This window comes from Parasteatoda tepidariorum, chromosome 8 (genome assembly GCF_982258835.1).
Source record: "Parasteatoda tepidariorum strain Cologne lab strain chromosome 8, Ptep-v5.0, whole genome shotgun sequence".
Lineage (NCBI taxonomy): Eukaryota > Metazoa > Arthropoda > Arachnida > Araneae > Theridiidae > Parasteatoda > Parasteatoda tepidariorum.
In genome coordinates this window covers 104,441,013-104,466,722 of record NC_141762.1, presented here as the reverse complement: position 1 = coordinate 104,466,722, position 25,710 = coordinate 104,441,013, and the positions used below count along the sequence as shown (strand labels likewise).

Sequence of the window (25,710 nt, the reverse complement as noted above, 5' to 3'; positions counted from 1 at the left end):
GCATTATGCACGGTAGTGCCATGCATGTTCTGTGAATGAAAATACCTTCAAAAATATTGGCAGGACTGGTGGGAAAGTCTCCCATTAGACAGGGAAGGGTTTCTGTCCCAAAAGATTTTTTTGAAATTTGCTTGGGACGTATGTGTCCCGTTAGGCTCGAAAGGGTTAAATCCTCGAACTTCGAATTCATTACAAACTTAAAATAATGATAGTAATAATAAATCTAGCTCGACCTTATCGTATTTCACTCAAGGAAAAAAGAAAAAATAGAATCTATGAATGTTAATAAATAAAACTTTTAATGTTGTTTTAAATCATATAAGAAATATTTTCAACTCGAAAAATTAACATATTTTAGTGTGTTTTTATTTTCTTGTTTTAATGCGATAAGGTAAAATAAAATTTAATTCATCGCCGTTAAAACCAGCATACAAACACTTTTTTCCCCCCACTACCAAAAAAAAAATTTTCTTCAAGTATTTCTCTTTATTTCAAAAGAAGAATAAATAAAAACACTCTTATTATGGCACATCATTATCATATCTTGAAAGATGGGTTTTCAAAACAAAAAGATTAAAATCAAAGTAGTTAACTAGAATTTTTAAAAAGATACTATGATCATCAATCATTGATTTGGCGAATTTTCCCCCCATGCAAATAACAACCGTCTGAAGTTCTGAGGTGCAAATTTCTACGCGCATCGTTGAATTTGATTGGTTAAAGAATCCAAGACTTTGGCGAAGCGCTGTTATTGGAAATCTTATATTTGTAGTCGCTCTGTCTGTACATCTGGTTCCATTCGAGGTAGATATATTAATTTTATTTTTGTAAATACAGTAGAACATCACTTCCGTTATTTTAAATTCATTAATTCCTAAGAGTCTTTATTTTCAATTTTATGCATTTACAATTAGTATTTCTCAGTTTCTGCTGCCATAAAGAAATAATTCATGAAATCTTTAAGTTAAAAAGCTCTCTTTTTATTGCTTTTTATATAGATTTGACCATATTATTTGAGTAACAAATTGACTTTTTGTTATTTGATGACGTTAGTTCTTTGGCATAACTTTGCAAATCTACTATTTGAAATATTTGTTGTTTCTTGTGTTTTATTTATTTTCTTATATACTACTATGGTAGTCAAAATTGAGTTTTAAAACTGATAACATTTTATAATGTATTAATCTTATTTTAATATTCCGGTTATTTTTCACTCAAATTAACAAATTAAAAGGATACTTTTCATAGTTTTACTACTTGGAATTGACTATTTAATTAGAGTAACAAATAAGCTTTTTGTTAGTTGTTTTGGTTTTACATAGCAAATCTGCAATTTGTAATTTTTCTTGCTTGTTTAGTTTTTCATTCTTTCTATTAACTAATTTGCTGTCCTTTGGCTTAAATTAAGCTTTAATATAGGTTACATTGTGATAATTAAATGCAATAGGTACTTCATGATTTAATTTTAAGGATATTTATTTTTGTGCTCAAATTTAACAGTAAATATTTTTAATTATTAAATGCATTATATTATGCATTAAATATTAGTAAATATTTAATGCATTTCTATATTTATTTCCTTAGAAGATGAAATGTAGTAATTTTTATTTTTAAATTTTTCTAAAATTTAGGTGTAATATCAGTTGTGAATTCAATTTGTGATTTGTAGTTGTGTACCTGAAGAATTTAGTTGTATTAATGAAATTTATTATATTTTAATAATTCTTTACATAGTAATTTTTTTTTAAAAAAAAAGGATGTATATTGTATACATAAAATATTACAACTGTTTTAAACCTTTAAATTTGTTAAATTTATTTTTCTTGCATATTGTTTTCTAGTTATCACATATTTGAAAAAGAACAATTAATTGAATATTAATTGAAAATCGATACTATATTATCAACCAGATTGTAATTAAAAGATGTTTACAAAAAATTGTTTTAGTGTTTGATATTTCTCTATGACAAAGTTTTACTTGGGGGAAAGAAACATATATATTCTTGAGCAATGGGAAGATTTCCCTATCATAATCTGAAGCAGAATAATCTCCAAATATTTGCAACTTCTGGGCAGTAACTTACAAGGTACTGTAAACATCAAAGGCGAGGACCAACTTGAAGGGTATATATCTCATAACCGCCTAAAATCAAGCCTGTATATCTTTAAAAAAAACAAAAAACAATTGAGAATTTAAAATTCATTAATTGCTTTCAATCAATCAGTTAAAGTGCTTTATCAAGTTGATAACAATATTTAGTACAGTTATTAAAATATATTTCCTAATACACTTGGGATTTCACTAGATTTGATGAATTTGCAGATCTTTAGGAGCTTATAATTCTAAATTTCTGGGTCCTTTTTTGTTGTTGTTGTAAAAGCAGGTCTCTATTTGAAATCATTTAAGTATCTCTACTTTAAGGATCTGCATAAAATGTAAAAATTTGAAAAACTATGTGATTTGCAACCAATTCCGTAATAGGTCAACTAAGAATTTTAAGAAGAAGCTCTTTGCTAAGCATAAGAGTGTATAATATTTGGTAGCTTCAGCATAACTTAATATGAAAATATTGTATTCACACAAATTTAATCAAATAGATTATTTTCAATATATTTTAGTTATTATATAGGTAATCAGTGTTTTCATTACAGAAAAAAAATGGGGAGAGAATTTCTCACCCTTTCTCGAAAACAGGGTGAGATTTCAAAAAGTTAAGTGAGATTTCTAAAAATTAAAAAAACACGAGTAGACTGGGAAAAAATTTATTTCTTTAATTATAATACATTTTTAACATCTTCTAATTGAATATTTTTGCTGCATCATTTGCTGCTACTTGGAAAACGTTCGATATCTACTTTTTCATCAGCTATTACATTTATTTGACTGAAAAATATCCGTATTTGTTTCGATTTGACCGTTTCTACAGACATTTGTTTCATTTTCATTTGTCCGCTACGGAGTAGAAGATGCTGCCTTAACAAGGTATTTGTCCATCTTACATTCATGCACAAAAAATGTAAACGTCTTACACGAATAAACCTAAACCTACGGTGAACACGTGGCTGCAGAGAAAGGGGTTCTGCTGTTCGCACCGGTTCTGAACAATACTGGTAAATAGGGAAGCTAGATAACAAGGACCGATGTTCAAAATAATGAAATATCAAGGAAGAAAAGTGAAACAGATTTTATTAAAAATGGCAAAAGACGAAATTTTTTCCAAAATTCGCGCATTTTGAAATTGATTAATAGAGTGCGCGAACTTCTCGCGTTTATCATTTCTTATTGCGAGAAAAGAAAAAAATATGCGAGATTCTCGCGTTCTCGCTCTGTAATGAAAACACTGTTAAATAAACTGCAATAGATTTGAAGTGAAATTAAAAATTTGACTATAGCAACTAGCAACTGTTACATCTGTTAAACTCTGACTTATTTTATTAGATCTGTGGGAAAGAAACAAAATTTACTTATATTTTTTTTAAAATTCAAAACTTCATTTATTAGACTTTGTTTTTTTTCAGTGACTGTACTCTTTGCTGAAAAAAAAAGTCATAATTTTTCTAGCATGTTCTTCACCAAAACTTGTGATTTTCGACAGTGATTGTCAAAACTAAAAGGGGGTTAATGTCAGAACGATTGAACATCATAGTTGATCACTTGTTATTTTCTATGTATATTTATTTATAATTACTTCACATTTATATTAGCTAATAATTATTTTCTTATCTAAACTTTTAGGTATCTGATATGAATGTTAAAAACTATGGTTAAATCTGGATGAAACAGTCAATTGTCAAATGTGTGCCAACTTTGACTTTAGTGGTTTGTCAGTTTTCTCCACTGTGAATAAACCTTGTCCTCTTTGCTTCAATTTTGATTTTTTTTCCCTGGCATGAAAATTTACTTCATTTCGATGAAGTAAGTTGCCATGCCTTTACTCGAAAACATTGTTAAATACTCTTCTATGGATGTTTAGTTGAAATTTTATAAAATTTTTCTATTCTCTTTCAGAGCATATTCTCAGTTAAATAGTTTGAAATGGCTTTTTTCAAAGTACACTGGATGATGAACACAGGTTCTGGATCTATTTATCCTTGTGGTATAAGTGCTCAAGAGGGTTCGAAAACAAGGTATTTTTCAGTTTTCTTGGCACAATAAATTTAATTATTTTATTTAATTTTTATAAGTTGGAGGTCTACATTTTTCGCCAAAAAAATTTGTTTATGCAGGTGTAATTATTTCTTCTTTTTTTGCTGTTTACTTATATTTTGTGGCTTTTTTTTAAACATGATATTTGCTTTGTAAGAGGAAGATATAATAATTTGTATTTATTAAACATTTCTATGTTTAAAATTTTTGTTTTTCTTTTAAATTGTAGTTTTTGACTAAGTATTGTAAAATAATAAACATTTCATTCAAATTATTTGTTGATGAAATTATTTTATTTAAAAACTGTTTATTTTTATAGATAAGTTTTTAGTTTTCACATACAATTTATTTAATGTTTCTTTTGTTTTTCTTACATTGCTTCAGCCAAAAATGTTTAAATTTTTGCAAAAATTAATGATCAATTTAATAATTTATGCTCGCCATTTTAAAGTTTTTATAATATTTTTCTCAATGTTTTCTGTCCATTAAGTAAATAATTCTATTGTGTATTAAGTGCAAAATTTGCATGAAATACGAAATATTTTCAAGTCAAAATCTACCAACCTTTTTTTTTTAAACTCTTAATTATTAAAGATTGTTACTAATTGAAGATTATCTCAATTCACATTTCAATTTTATAGCTGATTTCTTTTATAGCCAGGCATGAGATTCATCTGACTTGTCCCTGGACAAAATTTCAAACTTTTTAAACTTTATAAAAAAATTCCTGAATTAAAAAAAAATTCTCTAGTATCTATTTTTCTAAATATTTCTTTTTCTACATTATTTTATTTTACTTTACTATGTAATCCTATTTAATCATGATAATCTTTAGTTTGTTAGACTGTTAATGTGCACAAATTAAAGATAACTTTAAATAAGTATGTAAATAATGAAAATTAGTTTTAAATTTTTTTAAAATTATTTTTTCATGAGTTTATGTGTATTTTAGCTTTTTTTATTCTTTTCCCACTCTTATAACAAGCCTAGTTAGTGACTAGAATAAGCTATCTGATTGGAGGAAATAGTCACCCCTGGGTCGGGGAAGCCTGTTTCAGATACTGCAGACTTTTCCGTTGTCTAGTAGAACTTGGTCAGGCATAAATTATAGTATTGTAAGTTTTTAGTGTCACACCAAACGTGAAAAATTTAGTAGACCAATGGGACTACTATTCTTTTAGTGTTCCGAAAACTTAATGTGGCTTGAGGGAAAAAAAATAGAACTTTTCATTAGCATAATTCATGTTATGGTACACATGTTATGAAATAAGAGACAGTTGCGCAGAATAAAAAATGGAAATTGGGACACATATAATGAAACTTCACTAGAATTTATTTGCATGAATAAATATTATTAAAAAAATTGAATTTAAAGTTCTCTGTTTTTAGATAAATGCAGTTTTCATTGACTTCTATCGACATAAAAAATTAAAATCATACACATCAATAGCATTACACTGCAATGCATCTTATACATAAATCAAAATTTCAGTTTTTTTTTTTTTTTTTTTGCTAACAAATACATTGTCTAAAACAGTAAATATCATGTAAAGTAATTTTTATCAACAACATTAAGAATAATTATTATAAACATTAATGATGCTTTTACCAGTGTTATAATATAAGCTATGTAAAATGATTTTTCCTCAATATCCTGTTCCTCACTATCTATAACACTTAAAAGCTATTACCCCATAATGATTTAAGAGTACTATTTATCAAAAATTCAGTAAAAAAAAAAAGCTATAACATTTGTAAATAAATTCAACATACTGAGTGAAATGTTGAGTTTAGATAATAAGGAAAGCTGTGAAATTAACAAAATATATTAAAAATTAATTATCTAAAAAATCCTAAATAAAATTCTCAAAGTCCAAAAGATATTTCTTTTAGCTGGTGGACAAATCTTGCTGTCAGTCCACAGAAAGCATGTAAATTTAAAGTTTCAACATTTAGATTTAAAATGCTTCATCTCATGGGGGAAAGGGGAGTGGATGGAGAAACCTCTCAAGTGTAGCCGTTTTCCAGAAAAATTAAAAAGCTGTTTGCAATTGTCATCCAAAAATATTTGTAAATTTATGTTACAGCTGACAAATTGCATTCCTAAAATTTCCCTAAAATTAAAGCCTTAATTGGCCCTTCTTTTAAAATTTTTCCAGACTGTGGCCACCCTGCAACTCACGGAAGAACTTCTGTACTTATTTATTTCTATAATATTCGTTACAGAAGCCTTCAGTTTAGAATAATAAATTTAGAACAATTTTTTTAAACGCATGGAATTCAGAATAAAAAAATGTTTTCATTACTATTTTGTTAATTCCAAACATTTCGACAAATTTGGCACCCATGCATATCATTTGGGTGAAATTTGTCGAACATTTAACAAAGATTGTTGCCATATTGGCATAAACCTTATAAATTTTAATCAAGTTCGTTGCAGTATCTAGTTCTTATGATGCCGACCTATTTAACCAATCCAATAAGTTAGAAATTTCAAACTGTTGATAATTTCCTACAACATGTATCTCTAATATATTTTGTTTTATTTTTAGGATTAAATGGGCATGATCTTAATAGACTTCATCCTAAAGGCTGTGATAACACATCATTTTCTTTTTTAAGTTGTGCTGCTGATCCAAAAGTAAAATTTTCTTTCCTAGTATTTGGGGTAAGTAAACTTTTTTTTGGGAGGGAGGGATTTTCTTGTTTCTCAAAATCTATTGTATTTATGTAACTTTAAGTACATACTGTTTTTTCTATTCACTTTATCATGCTAATAGAAATTTATCTTTAGGTTTGTTGATAAATCATTTTTATTGTGCAAATTTTTTTTCTTCCCATTACAATTGTTACATGAAAAATAGCATTTTACTAATTTATTTAAAGAGATGCTTGCAAAAAACTGACTTAGTTGTTGACTAAAAACTGGGTATTTTTGTTAATTAAATAACTATTCAACTGAAGCATATTAATTAAATGTAATTTTAAAACCATATTTATAACAGAAATGTAATAATTTTAAGAAGAAGTTTAGACTTCATAGCTACTGTTTTGCATAGCTGCAAATGCACTGAGACTCAATAGTCTTGCAGTGTACTGATCATCAAGACATGGTTCCCAATGGAACACCGAAGTCAAGCATCACTGACTGAGGTCAGCATGTGGGTGACCTCTTTCATCAGCCTACAAAGGGACCGGGAGTGCATGGTATCTGTCCCCTCTAAACTGTTCTAAGTAATTTACTCGACTTCAGACACAGATTATCCTGCTGCCGAAATAGGGGACCCATCTCCTTTCCGGAGGATCAAAAATTGTGATGGCATGTCTTTGGATCAACCTCAGGGATGTTTCCCAGCTCGTCGCCGATAGCCCATTGTTCAGATATAGTGGGACGTAAACTAACAACAACTGAGACTCAGATGTTCTGTATTTTAAAAAATTTAATTTTGAACTAACTATGTATACTCATTTTATTTAGCTAACCATATATATTTTATTTTCTTGTTCAAAGTAAATTGCATTGAAGATTATTTGTTTAGAAAAAAAAAAGTTTCATTTTCAATTTCATAGCAATTTGTTTTATTCATTAGTATATTTCCCTTAATTTCTTTCTTGAATCATAGTTTGTTGGTTTAAAGCAAGGTCAAAACCAAACAACTTTTTTAACAAAAGTTGTTAACTTAGTTTTCTTATAAGAAATCTTTTAAATAAATTTTCTTTTATTTTTGTGTGATTGTTTTCAGCTTGAATAATGAAAAAAGATTTCTCACATTTGTTACAATTTTGAATTTAATTGCTAATTGAAATTCACATACTTTAAATAAACATAAATCTGCAATTTTTAAACGTGTATGTAGAATTAGTTTTGACAAGAAAAAAAAAATCATATGTAAAAGAAATTAAAGCAAGCAAATTTTAAATAAAATCATAAGGACTCTTAAAAATGTTTAAAATAAAATGGATTGTTAGTTATTTCATGTTCTCTGTTAGTTTTTAGTATCAGTTAAAAAGCATGTAATTACTGAAAGAATTAAAGTTTTTCAAACTTTATTTTTTCATACTTGTTAAAGATACATGTTTGCTCCAGTGAAACGTATAAACAGGGATGAAGTACTCTTCTAAATTTTATTTTTACAGGTTAATTTCAGAATTATTTTCTATTACTTTGGTGAACAAATTTGTGTTGTATATATGCAGTATGCTCTTATTTATTATTGTAATATTCAAAATTACTGTTTATATGCTATATTTAAAAAAAAAAAAAAGGGTTTAAAAAGTATTTTTAAGTGTTTTTTTCTTTATACTACAATATAACATTGTTACATTTTAAGCTCTATATATTAAATGACAAAAAAGTAATTTATTTTTTTGCGTTTCAGAAACATTAAGATTAAAATATACTTTTACAATTTTAAATGTTTGTAATTATGTAGTCCATTTATTAATTTTATTCTTTACATCATTCGAATTATATTTTTTCATTGAAATATTACATTGTCTTGTCTCTCCCATGATCCTGCATTTTGAAATTTGTTTTGGCTCAAAAAAAAGTTAATCTTTCTTTCATTCTTTGATACATTTTCACCTCAATTAAATTGATTTCACATTGCCTCGATCACATTGATTCAAAGTAGCCTGGTTGCATAATTTTTATTTGAACAGTCAGTTGGTAAAAGCATGTCGAAGCAATAACAAAAATTAATTTTCTAAAGACTGCTGTTATTACTGTAAACTTATACTCTCAGTAATTTCTTTTATATGTTTTATTAATATTCATTATGGAAGGTTTCATTATACGTAAAAAAAATTTTGTTCACAGTACTCTTGCAGCATTTTTTAAAAATAAAAGTATAATCATTCATTTTGTGGATGCTCATTTAACTTATAATCTATGATTTATCTTCGAAAAATGGTTAATGGAAAAATTGTTTAAAATTTAAAAAAAAAATTTCATTTTTAAATCCTTAAGGCCTTTTCTATTTTAACATATTTTAAATTTTTTTCTTAGTGCTTACAATATTCATCTTAACAATTTTATGCATTAATTTGTTGATATATCAATTAAAACATTTTTTATAGATTATTTTGCAAAAAAGTAAAAAAAAAGGTTAAAAATTCATGTTAGGTATATATAACATGCAGTAAAAATTTTAATCCATCATAAAATCTTATTCCATGCACAGTTTAAATAAGTGTATTATACTTAAGATAAAAAAAGTTTACTTCAAAACTTTATCTTAAGTAGAAAAAAAATTCCTTAGGGATTTAATTAAGATTAAAACACAAAATTATCACCTATGAGATAAAGCACTTTAAAGTCTCTCTGTTGATCAAGTTTCGGATTTTAAAGAAAGGTTAAATAGTATTTAATATCTAAATATTATTTTAGTAATGTGTGAATATGTATACATATTGGGATGAATTTTAAATTATTTAGATATTCAAGAAAATGCTTTTTTTTCTTCACTTAAGAAATATTTAATAACAGCATGATGAAAAGAAATAAATTGATAAATGTGTTCCATAAATATATACACACTTATAATAAATGTAGGTTTAAGTTCTGACCGTCAGAAAAACAAAGAACTATTTACTTATATGCCATTTATTTAAACATAATTTAGCTTTAAATATAATGAGGTTCTTATTGACATACTGCAAAATTAAAAAAAATTTACTTAAAAATATATTTTAATTGAATTTTGAAAATTTTACAATAAGGAATATAAGCATACAATTCAAAATTTGTTTATCTAAGTGGCAGAAAACAAATATGAAATTGAACTGAGAAAATAAAATTTAGAAAAGCACCTTCTTATTTATACTTTTGACTGTAGTAAGCATTATGTATATTTCACTAGTATATAAAAATAAAGTTTAGGAAGTTTCAATTATTATATGATTGGCTAATTCTACAAATTACAGAACATGGAATTAGTTATGGTCTAATTTATTTTAAGCATTATTACAAAACCTCGTGTTTTTTATTTTAAATTTGCTTGCATTGATTTCTTTACATTATTACTTTTGTGAAAACTCAAGTTCTATGCAAACATTTAAAAATTTCAGAAAATGTGAGAAAAACATCTTTTGACTTCTCAACATTTAGACAAATAAGAAATCAATATAAATACAAGAAAATTTAAATAAAGGAAACGAAGGAAATAAAAATATGACCACCGAAGCCAACATCTTCAGGGGGTACCGGCCTCGGTAGCCAAAAAAACAAAACCATTTCCAATTGAGGGAGAAGCAAATGCCTAAATTAACTCCCTCAGTACCCCAATGGTTTTGTTTAGAAGTCCAGGAAAAAACATGAAATACAAATAACAAACTAAGAAAAGAAACTCAAACAAAATCATCAGAATAATATAAACTAGAAAAACAAGAACAAGAAAAAACAAGAAAATAAACATAAATATAAAAACAAGAAAATTTATTTATTAAAAAAAAATTTTTTTTTTTAAATATTCAGGCTTTTTTTTTTCTCTTTTAAATCATTTGGTTTAAACTGCATTGTTTTAAACCAGCTAAGTCTGCAGCCAAACATTGTCCTGCATCATTAGCATGAAATATTCTAATGCATTTATTAATAATTCAACAATACATCGAAATAAAAATCCAGATAACATAAAAAATAATTTTATGAAGAGAAATGGGAGAAATGATTGTTACAGTGGTCAAGAGTTTTCATTGAAACACTGTGATAATTTTCATTTCCAAACAATGAATCTTGGGCATTGTTTGATAGACATAGTCTTTAGACATTTGCTTAAAAATTTATAAAATAATTGATATCTAACGAAGTCCAAAATTAAATTAAGGAAATGAAAATACTAATCTATAACTTTTTTGCTCTATGAATTATTCTTAATTATTTCTTTTAAATTAAATTTAGTAATTTTAAACTTTATTTGTGAAAAAAATAAGAAGCTTCATTCTTTTTATAATGTCTTTAATCAGATATCTCATTTTGTAAATTTTTTGCATTTAGCTGAGCAAGTCAAAAGTGTCCGGTGGTAACAGCTCAACAAATAAAGTCTTGGCTCAACTGATGTTATTTCTTGACAAGATTGGAAATTAAAAACAATGAGTATGTTCATTTTAATTATGTCTTAAATTAGTTGTAGTATTTTAGTATACTATTTTTTAAATATAGTCTTGAACAAAATCCCTGTATTGAATTACACTTGTTTCAGATTTGATAAATTAGAATAGTTAAGAGTGTAATTTAAATAATTTGCTTTTAAAGCTCTAAAGGTTTTGAAACATTTTTTGAAGTTATACAGTTGTATACTGTCTATTATATTGAATAATTATTAGGCAATTATCTTTGCTGTTTATCTAGTTTTGACTTCTAATTGATCTTGCTTTTTTGAATAGTAATTGGAAAAAAATGCTCATAAGTTCAAAAACTTTTATAATTTATGATCAATAGAGAAACAGAATTAAGTTGCAGCTTGTTAAACAAAATGATACATGAAATAAAGATTTTTTTCCTGTTTTGAACGTGATAACCAATATTTTTGCAATGGTCAATCAAATATCTTAGTAGACCAGGCCCGTCTTAACCCTTTGAATAAATGTACATGTTGAAATTCCTGTTTGTGTGTAAATAAGAGCAATAATTTACACTTATGATTTTTATCTTTATGTGTTTTATCCTTACTACATACTCCATAAAGCATTCCTTAGTTAAAATTTTATTGATCTTGCTTTTCCAGATAATTCCTCAAAATAGGTTAATGCAAAATGCTATTTAATAAAGTAGTTTTTTGGCAGTAAAAATCTCTAGGCCGTAAAACTGAAACAACAATAGATTGTGATAATATTGAAACGAAATGGAAATTTTGCAACTTATATGGAAATTACTTAAAGAATTGTGATAATATCGATCTTAAGCTCAAAATTAATTTTTGTAAATCAGAAAATTAACATTGATTAAAATATTAAAACAAAGAAAAGTTTTAAAATATCATTTTGTAATTTTTTTTATAAAAATAATAATTTTTATTTCTACCCATTTTTGTATTTCCAACACAGCTTATCTAAATAGTTGTATTGCGGTTTTTGTATGATGTGGAAGAAAAATATCTTCTGATTTTTTATTTTATAAATATTTTATTCTTCATTGGGATTTTTTTAAAACCAGATATAAAAAATTTCATACTAAGACTATGATACATGGATGAGTTTCCGTTAACTGACATATATGTGACTTATTACAGATATCCATGAGATATCTGAGGGATTTCTTTTATACATCAGTTGTATGTATTATCTGGATATCTCAGATATATTCTTATTGGATATTCGAACAATATCTTAATCGTTCAAAAACTTGATTCTATTAAATTTAATGATCTTATATAACTAGTAAATTTAAGTTTTATGTTCCATAATTTTAAGAGTAAAATTGATGTTAGATAATTTAATTTTGCGGAATAAGTTCACTAAATTTAAAGTTTTGCAAATTATTCATGATTTATAAATAATAAAGGTGTGGGAGAGATGTGTAAAATAAAAAGTGTTTGTGATGAAATTTTTTTTAGTCTATTTTGAAAACTATTGCACGTAGAGAAAGCATCAAAGTAGTAATTTTTTTTTATTTACGGAGAAATGTTTTATCATAAAATCAAACAAAATTATGTTAGCAATTCCAGGGGTGATTGTGCTCCGGAAAAAATCCGGATTTCCGGAACTTTCGCTAACAGTGATCTGGAAGTTTCCGGAGATCGAATTTCCAGACGTTTCAAAATATCGTTTATCACAGAAGTTTCTGGAAAATCAAATTTTCAAAGGTGGAACTTAAAAACACAGTTTATTTTATTTGTTTGTAAGGGAGAGCCAAAAAGATACTTTATAAGCTTATATTCATGATTAATATTCATTTTTTCTCAGTAAACAGTTGTTATAATCATGAACTCAAGAAAGAAAGACATATTTGTAAATTTTAATTACTTCTCCAGGTCATCATAGGTATGTGTAAATGGTATAGGTATGTGTAAAATTTTAAATATATTTTAAGTAAACTAAGAAATATAGGAAAAAAACCTTGTTTAAATTTTTTTCAATTTAAACTGTTTTTGTTTTTTTTAACTCAAGAAATTTTCCGGAATTTTGACTTGGGCTCACAATCACCCCTGCAATTCAAGAATGTTTATTCATGATCATAATAGTTTTATTTATTGTATTGCAAATTTATAATTGCTGTAACTTTTTTTTTATAATGATTGACTATAAAGCATGAGTAATAAATTGTAAATCTGTATCTGTTTAACATTTGGCTTTGTGTGTTTGGTAACAGAAATTTTTTTTCCAAATAAATCTTACAGCAAATTCTGTTATATGAAATTGTATCTTCAAGAAGATAAAATACACTTTAATTGAATAATATTTATAGTAACTTGGCAATAATATTTTAAATAGAAGTACAAACTGAATAAGATTTTCTGTACAAGTGCAACAAAGTAATTAAAGTCTATAATTTTTAAACTAGATGAGAGAATTCAATAACAATACTTTTTCAATCAAGAAAGTGCTTAATTTTAATCTAAATACTTTAAAATTATCTGAATCCATTTGTTTTTACTTTGTTTTGGCAATTTTGTAAATGAACAAATTTCAATTATATTTCCATTCTTAATAATTATTAGGTAATCATTTGTAAAAAATCTTATTTTAAGTTTATTAATATACAAATTTAGCTATAAATATAAATGCCTAGTACCATAATCCTTAGAGCTAAAAACATTTTACATCAACTTACTATGCTGTATGAATTTAAATTAACAGCTACTTTCAAAATTTACCATTTGAAAAAAAGAATTTTTTTAACAAACTTTTATTTAAGTTTTATATAAAGTTTGCTTACTTAATACTTGGATTCTAAAATTTATTTAAATGAACTATGAAAATCATAATGTATTTTAACCACCAATATTATGACATAAGTGTTTTTCTTTTAATTTAGACTATTACAGTTGTTGCAATTGTATCGAATTTAAGATGCTTAATTTTAACACTTGGCCTGTTTCATAAATCTGGGAGAAGAAAAAAAACATAAAATAAAATATGCTTATCTTTTTCATGGGTTGAGCATAAAACAGAATATTATTGATGCCAGTGATACTTTTTTAATGGTGTTATTATAAGTTGCTACGGGCTTTGTGTTAATGGGCACTGTTTTAAAAGGTACCCAAGTCAATCTTATAGAGACCTTATGTAGCTAATGTTTTAATATACTTCTTGTATTATGTGTTAATGCATAAAAGATGAAAAATGCTTTTAAAAAAGAATTGACCCAATGAATATTTAGTGTTAAATGTTCCTCTTTTTAGAAATGTTTTTCTTTTTAAGTTTTTTTTTCATACTTAATACATTGCTGTAGTAATAGGCTGCAAATTAATTATGTAATTAGCAATTTTTTTTATATATTATATAAATCACAATCTGTAAACAGAGCAAGATTAATTATTTCAGTATTAACAGCATTTGGTTGTGAAAATTAGTATGCTGTTGTAATTGTGAATACAAAGTGTGATTTAAAGATAATGCAATAATATAATTTGATTATGTTACTTTAAAAGGTCTTTCCATAATTATAAAAATAAGTTCTGTCGTCCTTTGTGTTTAACATGGGAAAAAACTACTTTTGTAACGTCATTTAAGAAATTCATTAAATTTATTTTCCTTTTTAAATATTGCCTTTTCTCTTATTTAAAAATGATTTATTAAATGACTTGGAAATAATACTATTGATTTATCTAAATTATAATTATTAAATTCTTAAAGTTTTATTTTAAATTAATAGATGTTTCTTTATTGAAGAGAAAGTTTCTTCCTCTTATGTTAGAAGAAACCTCTTACTTCACTAGGGAAAAAAACTTTTCATTCCTGGTTTCAAGTTCTTTTTTAATTTTTTTATTCTGTGAATGTTTTTCATGTTGTGCCTTATTAAATTTACTCAATTATAAACTGAGAGTCTAAATGTTGCAATTTTAAATTTAATGTTTATGACTTAGTGTTATTCCTGAAAGCTGTTTCTCGCAAAATAAAACTAGATTATAGGGTTCAGAAAAAAACCTGCCCCAAAAAACTTTTTTTCTCTTCTTTCCCCATGAATCCTGTGGCAGAATTTTTTCGAGCTATCTGTGGCAAAACTCTAGCTCTATTATCTTTCTGCAATATACTTTTAATAATAACAAACATATGTTAATTTTTAAAAAAAAACAGAAGTTCTGTGTTTACAAAAAAACAACATAACATATATTTTTTAAATTAAACATTTAATAAATTTTTAATCTAATGTTGCAATTAGTGATAATCTTGCATTTTGTTGGGGGGATGCGCAAATTACTTCCTTCGCATTTTGTAAATAATAATTACAATAAAAAAAATCATGAAATCCGTAGGAATAATTGCTTGTCGATTGTCATTATAAATTACAAAAAATGCATGATTTGTCACTATTTTTTCTGCAATATTTATCAGAAACTAGTTATTTTATTATAATTATGTAAAGTTTACGAAAATGTTTCTAAATTTTATTGATTTCATGTTTATAAGTTAAGAACATTAAACGATAGAAAAAAACAATTTTTATTACTGCACAGATCCTAATTATGATTTTTTTTTTGGAAAGTGATTAAAAACATTTAAGTACTTGAAAAGTACTTATGAGGTGCTTATTTTTCATTGAAAAATCTGTCTGCTCACCTTGTAACAATAAATTTTAACCCTCGAGTATTTTGTGATTTCTTACGGTCAACAATTGTATCTCCTCAGGGCCAAACTTAATAATTGCTTGAAAATTATAAATATTGGTTGCACAGTATTTTTATAATTAGCATTTATCTTGGCTAACTAAATTATTTTGATTTGTTTTCATATATTTGTTACGATAAATATTTTAAGGTAGTTTTTAAAAAGTGGGCACATAACACAGGGTTGTCACAGAAGACTAAAATGCTACTATTTGTAACTATTTTCCGTCTGAGGCAACTATGGCAACTTTTTTGCCTGAAAAGGCTAACTTTTTTCCAGGAACAGAAAACTATATTTGGAGACTTTTCTGTTCTTTTCTTTTTAACATAACTTAGTTTGACAGCCTGCGGCCCGATGGCTTCTAAACACAATGAACATTTTTTTCCCGCAAAAAAAGTAAAATATGTTGAAAATTTTGAATTGCAAATTGGAGTCATCACAAGTCCAATTTCGATACGCTCGTTAATAGGCTCAATCTTTCAACATAGTTTCAGTGTGTTGTTTCAGTTAATTTTTTTTTTCTTTCGCTATTTCAATTAAATATATATTTTGCATTGATTATATGCAAATTTAAATTTCCTCTTGAATCTCTCACCCTCGCTTAACTCGGATCTCTCACATCATCATAATCGTCATTTTTAGATTCTTCGTGAAGTAACAAATATTCCCGGGAGCTGTAGCCAAACTTTATGACATCTTTTTCCAATGCGATTGTTGCTGACAAAAGTGCCATTGACAGATTCCAAGTCAATAATGTACGCCCTGACCCTCCCTCAGATTGAGAGTTAGGTCGGAAAATAAATTTAAGTAAAGACATTTTTCTCTTTAATCTTCGTAGGAATCACTCAACCTATTTCATAAACCAATAGTAATTTCTAAGATTTCCCTCTTTTCCCTAAATAGAGAAATTTTTGAATTTTTTGCAATATTTTCTACGCCAGACAGACTGTTCATCGATGGAGTTAACTTCACTTTTCTCTCGTCATCCATTTGAGAATGATCAAATAAAATAATATTGCTTTCATTAAAATCCTGTGTCTGTTTTCCTGCTCGGTCCAACTGCATCATTTTATATATATATGTGCTAAATCAATTATTGAGATAAAGGGAAATATTTAGAAAAAAAGTGTTTTTTTTTAATGTAAAAGTATTTTATTTTCTGCAAATATACTAATTTTTTTTAATTTAAAAATTTCTATTTAAAAATTTAAAAATTTTTTAATTTAAAAATTTAAAAATTTTTTAATTTAAAAATTTCTAATAAAGACGTTTTTAAATTTTTAATTTAAAAACGTCTATATAAAAATTATCATATTTGCCACATAACTTGACTAAATGGATCATGGTATATGACAATTGGGTTATTTAATAAAATTTTAGTCATATTGAAAAAAAAAATTCTTATTTAGGCAACTATTTTCATGCTTTAGGCTACTAAAAGCAACTATTTTGTTCATTTTTTTGTGTGACAACCCTGATAACAGATCTAAACTTCTTGCTCTTGCAACAATTAAATTTAATTCACTATCAAAGTTTTACAGCAAATTTATAATTCTGTAAATAACTTTAAAAAAAATTTTTTTTCCAACCAAAGGGAAAAAACTTGAACATTCATGATGCCAACAAAGTTAATTTAACCATTTTTTTTTAATTTTCTCTGCATGTTAATAATGAGTGAATAAACTTTAAATACTACAGTTACTTGATAATATCCATAACAAACACCAGCAAAATATAAGTTATACTTTACTAAGTGAAAGATTTTTAGAAGTAGCAATTAACGCATTATTGAGTTTACTTGTCTGACATAGTTTCTGCGTAATGTTATCGGTCAACAAAGTATTTTGATGCACGCCCAAAGATGTATTTTACAAAACCATGTTATTATTTTAACAAAAAATAGGTTAAAGTAATTATTTTTAACTTTTTTTTTATATATCGTAAAATAATTTCTCAAGTATTATAAGTATTTCCCCTGTTTTAGGGTTTCTATTAGCGACTTTAACTTGAATTACTATTGCAACTTTTTTCAGCCAAGGAGAGTTCAAAATTCAATTAGCTGCTTTCCTTACCAATTTTTTTTGGAAAAAAAAAATGCAAAAATCGACTTATTTTTTCAATTTTATTAATAAATACCAGGAAATCAAACAAAACATATTACACTTGTTCTAAGTTGAAATTTCAATTTTTCAAGTGTAAAAAATATTTAATTTACCATCCGTTTACTATTCCAAATTATCTCGGGCACATGAAAAAAGTTAAATACGGTACAGAACCCGTTATCCGGAAATCAGAAAACCGGAAAACCAAAAAACCGGAACGAAATTCGATAAATTTTCTCGCCATTTAAAAAAAAAAAAATTTTTTTTTCCCTCATAAGATTTTACGATTTTTCTTTCTTTTTTTAACGATGTTTACCTTACCATCATTTGGAAATAATCATTAGTGTATTACTTCAGCGTTTTTTCTTCTTTTGAAGATTATTTCCAAATATTTTTTTTCTTTTAGTTGGGTTTAACAATAAAAAAACGGCTTTTTGTAGCGATTCAGAAAACCGGAAAAATCAGTTATCCGGAATAGCGATGGTCCCGACCGTTCCGGATAATCGGTTCCCTACTGTATTAGTCTTCGTACATGTTCACATCTTCATAATCTGAAAAAGCATCTGCCTTACTTTCGCTCATGAACGCCATTTTTTTTCCTACTTTAATTCATCAACCATCGTAAATACAATTGTACAAAACACGTCTGCAGCCACACAAACAGCAACAATTGACAAACTTCCAATCACAGCAAATTATTATTATTTTTTGTTTTGCTTCCGGCAGAATAAAACAAAACATTCTGCTATGCCCGAGTTGACTCGGGATAATATATGTATTTGCAATGTACCTAATTTAACTCTGGATAATCCGGAAAGTGGTTAAGAATCTTGTTATCCTTTTTTATTTTTTAAAATAACTTAGTACATATAACTTAGCGAGATATAAATGTACAAACATTATTTGGCAGTGAACTCCTGATAATTGCTTCTGAGGTAGTACAGAACTCAAAGTGGCAGTGGAGTATAGAAATCACCCAAAATATAGCCCTTAGAGTTATCACAGGGGGGTGCATTCTCTACTCCAACTATGACAAAGCAAATGCAGATTAGAATTTGGCTTCCTTCCCATCATAGAAAATTTGTTCTCAAGTTGGTGGAGACTAAAGAGACGCAATGACTTCTGGGCGACCTCACTGGTTATCATAAATTAAGGAAAAATCACAAAAATAGCGATAACTCTTTCAAAAGTAAGCCAAACCGTGCAAAATTTGCATATGTTGTCCACTAAGAGTAGCTGAGTAAAATTGCAATATGCAAATTAGTGGCGCTGCACTCGGCTTACGTCATCTGCCTGGAGCATAAAAGTCCAAGTTTGAGAGAAAGCACACAAATTTTACTGTGATTGCGACATTGAAAATCTGAGATAGCCAATTCGTAATAATGACCTCTAGGCATCATTTGCCTGAAGAACTACGATGGAGAGCCATCGGGAGACTAGAGGCAGGGCAGAGTCAATCAGAAGTGGCCAGATGGCTAAATGTGAGTCCATCTGTGGTTCATAGACTTTGGAGGCAATTTCAAACCACAGATTCGGCATCTAGGAGGTTCAGTCAAGGACGGCCAACTGTTACGACCAGTGCCGATGACCGATATTTGACATTAAGTGCACGCAGGAATAGAACCGCTACTCCGACACATCTTAGATCCTCTCTTGCTGCAGCCACCGGAAGGTTGGTGTCAACGTCAACTGTGCGCAGAAGGCTCCACGAAGGTGGTCTGTATGCGAGACGACCAGCCATTTGCGTGCCGCTCACATCACGCCATAGGAGAGACCGTTTGCAGTGGGCCCGACAACATGTCCACTGGACGTCAGATCAATGGAGGCCTGTTCTCTTTACGGATGAGTCCAGGTTTAGTCTAGAAAGTGACAGTAGACGTTATTTGATATGGAGAGAACCTGGGACCCGTTATCATCCATCAAACATCCGTGAAAGAGATGCATACGGAAGAGGCAGTGTCTGTGTTTGGGGAGGCATATCCTTAGGAGGGCGCACATACCTCCATGTCTTTCCAAGGGGAACCGTGAATGCTCAGGTTTATCGAGACAACATCCTTGATGCTTATGTGCGCCCATATGCCGGGGCAATTGGTGATTGCTTCCTGTTACAGGACGATAATGCAAGACCACACAGAGCTCGCATTGTTGATGATTATCTTCAACAGGAAACAATTACTCGCATGGAGTGGCCAGCTCGATCCCCGGACTTGAATCCTATCGAGCACGTTTGGGATGCTCTAGGGAGGCGTGTATCTGCCATCAATCCGCCCCCTCAGACCCTTGCCACGCTTGCAACTGCTTTACAAGAGCAATGGCTCTCACTTCCTATTGAACTGATAGACCGCATAATTGAAAGCATCACACATCGCTGTTTGTGCTGTATTGCTTCTAGAGGCAATCATATTCCATATTAAAGGTACTTTTTCTATTGCAAACCGATACTTCCAATTTGTTTATTTTATACATGTGCTAATTTCTATACTACTATTAATGTCTGATAATTTCTTTTTATGTTGTTTAATACCTTACTATGTGTTGTATATTGTGGGTAAGTTTCATAAAATTCCATGTGTAATTTCTTGAGTTATCGCGATTTTTGTGAATTTTCCTTAATTTATGATAACCAGTGTATAAACAGGCAGTCCATAGGTTAAAATCACAACCTACCGTTTTACAGATGACAACAGGGCTGTTTACCATCTAAATTTTATTTGAATATCCCTCTCTTAGCAATCTTCTTCTCTCCTTTTTTCCAGCACACAAAGTTTAAATTCTAAAAATCTAATGTTTGTATATTTGAAATTATGTATTACTAACTATAGCAGCAAGGCAACTGGACACGACTGCCTTGATGCTCACCTCCATAGACGATCTTTCTCGATCCTAACTGTGTCTTGTGCGGGGAGGACTCCTCAATGAATGCTGATCATCTGGGGGTCTGCCCCGTGACAGATACTGAAATGCCAGGGAACAGTTGCAGGCACTGCTAACTGATTTCTATTTAATGTTTCTTTGTTCTAAGTGTTTTTATATTTCGAATGTTTTAATGTTTTTAAATTTTTTTATTTTATTTGTTATTCCTTGTGGCTCTGTGCGGAGTGTTTTTACACTCCAGCAAATGATGTACACATCACGTGCTGCTGCTAGAAATTTAGAAAAATATTTAAAATTTCTGTTTTAGTTTTACCTTACAGTAGCATCAAATAAATAAGAAGCAAAATGTTTACATTTTTTTAATATTTCATTTTGCCTCAACTGCTTGAACATTTCATTTGCCTCAGGATCATCATTTGGCGCAGGACATTTTTACTTTAACTTTTTTTTATGAATTTAATGTTTCAATACTTGTTTTTCTTTTTTATTGATAAGTTAAAACACACTTCATGCTTCTAAATTTAAAAGGAAATATCTTTTTGCAATTAAGTTTGATCATAGCTTATCTTTTTTTTTTTTTTTTTTTGTTGTTATAACCCCTAGTTTTTCTACTTAAAATTTGAATAAATATTCAAATTTTTGCAGCTGAAAGATGGATCCTACTCACCGTGCTTTAGACTGCCCAAAGTCTGAATGATTTGTTCAAAAAAAAAAAAAACTATAAGTCCCGTTTGGAAATATTTCAGTCAACTATCTACTAAAAAAGGCCATTTAGTGTCATTTGACATTGCTATTTGTATTTTGTGCAAAGCTTCCCTCTTTTGGTGGGAGTTCAACAAATTTAACTGATCGCCTAAAGGTTAACCATCCAATGATTTTTTCACAAACTTCTCCTGGTAATAAATACATGCAAGTTGCAACAATTGCTGAAGAGGAATGTGATGGTCTAGTACCCGTTATTTCTGACTGAAAATGACCTCAAAATCTGGTCACATTGGGGATTTGCCTCTCAATAAGAAGCATAAAACGATACTTTATTTTCAACCACTTGATCGAAATTCTGCAAAAGAGTGCACTGAATCTGTAGCACAATGCATTGTTGGCAGCTTGCAACCATATAACATTGTTCAATCTCAGTCATTCATAAATATGATTAAAAACTTGAATCCACGGTATAATATTTCTAGCCGAAATTTTTTGCTCAAACAGCAATCCCAAAACTATGTAATGAAACAGTTGATAGGGAAAAAAAAAAAGAATTATTACTCATAGAGGTAAAAGATATAGCCATAATAACTGATAGTTGAACATCAGTTGCCTATGCCCCTTATATTGCTGCACATATCATTGATCTTCAATGGAATTTAAAATCTTTTTGCCTCTCCTGCATTGTTTTTCAAGATGACCTTACTTCTGTAAATATTGCAGAGACCTTAACAGGGATATTATCTGAATGGAAAATTTTAGTGCCAGAACTTAGCTGTTGTACTACAGATAATGGGGCCAACATACCTAAAGCTATAAAATTGTTCAACGTGCGTCATAGGCCATATTTTACTCATACAATGAATATAGGAATCAATGAAGCCTTGAAAATGCCAGTGTTAAATAAGCTGTGGCAAGACTAAGAAAGCTCAATAGCGCATAGCTGGGATAAGGGATTTTAAAGAAGCAATAAGAGTTTCTTCAAATGAAAGTTGTTTCTTTGCCCAGCGCGTGCATAACTAGGTGGTGGAGCATTATGAAGCTTTGTAGATTTTTGGATGACCAATTGCCACTATGCAAGCTGCTTCAAACTTATTCAGATAAAAAGCACCTAATGCTTAATAATAAAGAAGCTAAAGCTATAGAAGAGTCATGTTCTATAATATATAATGTTCTATATTATATAACAATTAAAATTTCTTTCTTTGAAATTATTTTTTTGTAATATTTGCAGTTTAACCTCTCTTTTTATTTGATGCTTTTATCATTAAAATAATTTTTTTCTAACTACATATAGCAACTTTGTGGGTGATTTTCTTATAATGTTTTATTATAATTTGTTATTTTGTACTGTTATTGTGTACAACATAATTTTTTTTATTATACATACAGTGTAAATTAAAATTTTATGCCAAATAAAAGAAATATAACCATACTTAGTTTTTTTCTGTCTCAGAAGTAATCATAAACAGTGATTTTTGTACAGTATATTTACAAAAAGTTATTTTAAGTTATCGTTATTTGACAATAATGTATGTAAAATAACAAGGTACATAGGTAATCATTATAAAATAATGGTTATTTAATAAAATTAACTTTCAATATCTGGTTACAATTATATTGCTTTTAACATATTCATAAGGCATGCACGCTATATTCTTATATAGTACTTTATATCTTATATACACTTTCATCTGTCTTTTTCCTTTATTTTTTCAGTCGAAAAATTACTTGACAAATGATAATTACAATAAAGATTACATTTTGTAGAAAATATTGGGTATGAGAAGGCCCAGTTTAAATGCTGCTACTAATATGATTTATTTTCAGTATTTAGACAAATTTATAAACAGTTTCGATTCATTATGTGATTAGATAATTAAAGATTGAGTTTATTACAAGCAGGGTTCGTGATTTTTTTGATTTTTTTAAAAAAAATCAGATTTTTTTGATTTAAATCGGATTTTTTTGATTTAAATCAGATTTTTTTGATTTTTATTCAGATACACAGTAAGAACTTTAATTTATGATTTAAAAAAATTATAAATGTTTAATCAAATTAACTTATTGTTACAATATAGTTTTAATATTATTTTAGAAGCTCGAACTAAAATAATTTTTCATTATAATACATGGCTTTGAATGCATAGCAACCATTTTGAAACAAATGCATGATTAAAATTTAAAGACTAGATGAAATAGAGAATTTAAAGAATACTTCAGGGGTCTGTCTGGGTTTTTCTGAGAGGTACCTATTTTGTGAGAATTAAAAATTATATTAAAAAATCAGCACAAATATAGTAAAAATATGCATTTATCGTTTCTTACGAGACACAAAAATAAAATTTTAAGAAAAAGTAGTTTGTTTGATTATTCTATCATTTTTCCTTAAGTTGAATTTATAAAGCTACCGTTAAACGGTAGTAAATTTGGCTTAGACAGACCCCTGTACTTTAACTATTAAAACAAAGTTTCAGCAAGCAAACCATAACTTTAATTTAAAATTGTGATTTCTTTTTTTTTTCTCTTGATTTTCAGAATGACAAAATAAATGTAGCAGACTGTGTTTATAAATTTAGTCAGTCATTCATCAAAAAATAAATAAATATTTAATCTATATATTTTTATATTAAAATATTCATTTTTAATTCTATATCAAAATAGATAAGTTAATCTAAAAAAAAAAAATAGAAAATCTATGTACTCATTGGAATTTTTTTTCACAATTTCTTTATAGAAAATCAGATAATGTCAAAGATACTGTAAACATATTATGAGAAAAAAATACCAGTTAATAACCCTACTGCATCAAATATACTTTGAAAGGGAAGAATGACACTATATTAGGAAAAAAAACATCTGTTTTCATCAGCCCTTTTCTTTTTCTGTTTTCTGCATATTAGGGTAATTTCTTTTTAATATAACCTCAAGCTTAAAAAATATACATTTTCCACCAATAAAATATGATGTAGATTTTAATTTACGCTTTCTCATTCAAAAGGTAGAATTTTAATTAACATTATTTGTATTATTTTTTGAAAAAAATTCATGTTTATTAATTACTTTCTACAGCTATGCAAGTCTATATTAAGACAGCATTAAATGTTTACTTTAATCTGTACTTTCAATCTCAAGAATCAAAAGATTTCTAAAAATGTAATTTCAAATGTGTTGAAATTTAACACACACCAAGAAAGAAAGTAATTTCGTAAACAAAAATTAATTAATGCAGCAATTTATTTAAATTGAATTTTAATACTAAGAAAAGAAAATAATAAAAGTATCAAAAATTTAAAACACTGTTTTTTAACTTTTAAAATCAATGCATATAAATAAAAAAATTAGTTGATTTAAATCAATGATTTTTTTTAAAAAAAATCATTTGATTTAAATCATGATTTAAATCGTGATTTAAATCAAGCTGATTTAAATCAACGAACCCTGATTACAAGAAATCAATCAAATGCTCAACAAGTGCAAGAAAGCAAAACCAAATGTGAAAGCGTAACATCGTGATGTGGCGATGCATCACGATGCTGAAATCTTAACATAGCCCAGTCCTAATAATTGTTAAGTTTTTAAATATTAAAAAATTAGACCGCAAACGCTTTTAATTTTCACATAACTGTGACTTTTCACCCTATTGACGTTTGGTACCATTTTCAGAATAAGAGCGCTGACTTTAGATAGTCTAAATCTGACCTAACAGTTTATGAGTAACTGCTGCGAACTCGCTATAGCTGTGAAAAAAGCATGTTATTCGCAAAAAAAGCCTTGCATTATTCAACGGAGCATTCGAAAAACTGCCTTAAATGTCCTAATTACCGGAAAAAATATTATTTTTAGCTCTTGAACATTAAACAGTTAAAATCAATAATATTTAACTAAAACTTTATTTGTCCGAAATATTGAGGGGATATCATTTAAAGATTTCTAATTATTTAGGCAGACATACACCCCCCTCCCCATTTCCAAGGACGTTCATGTCAAAATGCATGATGCAGAAATTATACACAGCTCAAAACAAAATGGATTTTTAAAGAAATGTTCACAGCTCAAATTGTGTAGTTTCTACTGGTAGTAAATTTTAAATTAGGTGAACCAATCATGGATCGA

The 25,710-nt window shown here is 27.9% G+C and overlaps 1 long non-coding RNA gene across 8 annotated transcripts in view; it reads left to right on the top strand.

The window, feature by feature from the left end:
• Positions 1–663: 663 nt before the first annotated feature.
• The window catches only part of LOC122272587 (uncharacterized), a 40,092-nt gene continuing 15,045 nt past the window's right edge, over positions 664–25,710 (top strand). For 2 of the 8 annotated variants that reach the window (XR_015436010.1, XR_015436008.1), the window contains exons 1-4: positions 664–804; positions 4,010–4,128; positions 6,700–6,815; positions 11,142–11,240. This is a non-coding gene — a long non-coding RNA (uncharacterized LOC122272587). The other 6 variants (XR_015436007.1, XR_015436011.1, XR_015436005.1 and 3 more) reach the window with 6 other exon arrangements.